Raw genomic sequence first — 1,084 nt, forward strand, 5'->3', positions numbered from 1 at the left:
AAAGGAAAATAAGCAAAACTAAATAAAGAAAAGTGCCATGAGAAAGTAATATAGACCACTCAAATGATGAAAACACAAACTTTTGGATTCACTGCTAATCTAAAAAAGCCAATTGACAGTAGTATCAGTATCATTAAATATTATTAGTATTAGTATAAATAATATTAGTATTTATCATATCAGTGCAAACTATATAGCTCGTCTCATTAAGAGCAAACCTGTCTTGAACGCATCAGCAATAAGAAAGCTCCTACTGCCGTGGTGTTCTCATTGACCAGACTGTTTAGACTCTGAAAGGTTTTTGTACACATCTGTTGGTTTTCTGACTGTGTTTACCTGGTACAGTAATACACAGCAGTGTATTCATGCTGCAATTCACTGTGCTGCTGGAAGAATCAGATGCAGATTAAGAATAAATTGTAATCAAATAAAGTTCCCACATATCTTCAGAAAAGACAATTTCTGTAAAACACCTGTAAAACTGAAAATAACTTTGTCTTTTAAGACAAGCTATAACTTTAGGAAGACATTTCTATTGTGTTTAGTAGTGTGAATCTGAACTGATGTCAGGTTTTCTGTGCTCTTAATGATGCAGTCACACACAAGGTACAACCTGTACAGGTCACTAACACACACATTATCAATTATCCCAATCCTGGAATACTGCAGCAGAACCCATGCTGGCACAGGGCGATCATGCAAACTCCACACATAAGAGTCCAGGCTAATTAGCGTATTCTATATGCTGTATTTTACATGCTTTTATTCATTGTAATGTTACCACATGACAACAACCGAAATTCAAATCACTGAGATCAGATTGTTTTTGTCTTATTCCAGTGTTTGACAGTATTTATGTGACAATATTTGATACCCTGAATGAAAACATATTGGGAATAAAATAAACACCACAAAATAAGTCAGTAGTATTTCACAAGTTATGTTATTATTGAACTTTGATTTTGATGTTATTTAACTTTTCTAGTCTTTTGGTTTCTTTGTTAGAGTTCTGGGCCCTGTTCCAGGAAGCCGGTTTAGTGGAAAAACTGAGTAAGTATACCCTGAGTTAACGAAAACTCTGGGT

Source organism: Haplochromis burtoni, unplaced genomic scaffold, assembly GCF_018398535.1.
Source record: "Haplochromis burtoni strain Fernald_Lab_line unplaced genomic scaffold, NCSU_Asbu1 Contig_801, whole genome shotgun sequence".
Taxonomy (NCBI): domain Eukaryota; kingdom Metazoa; phylum Chordata; class Actinopteri; order Cichliformes; family Cichlidae; genus Haplochromis; species Haplochromis burtoni.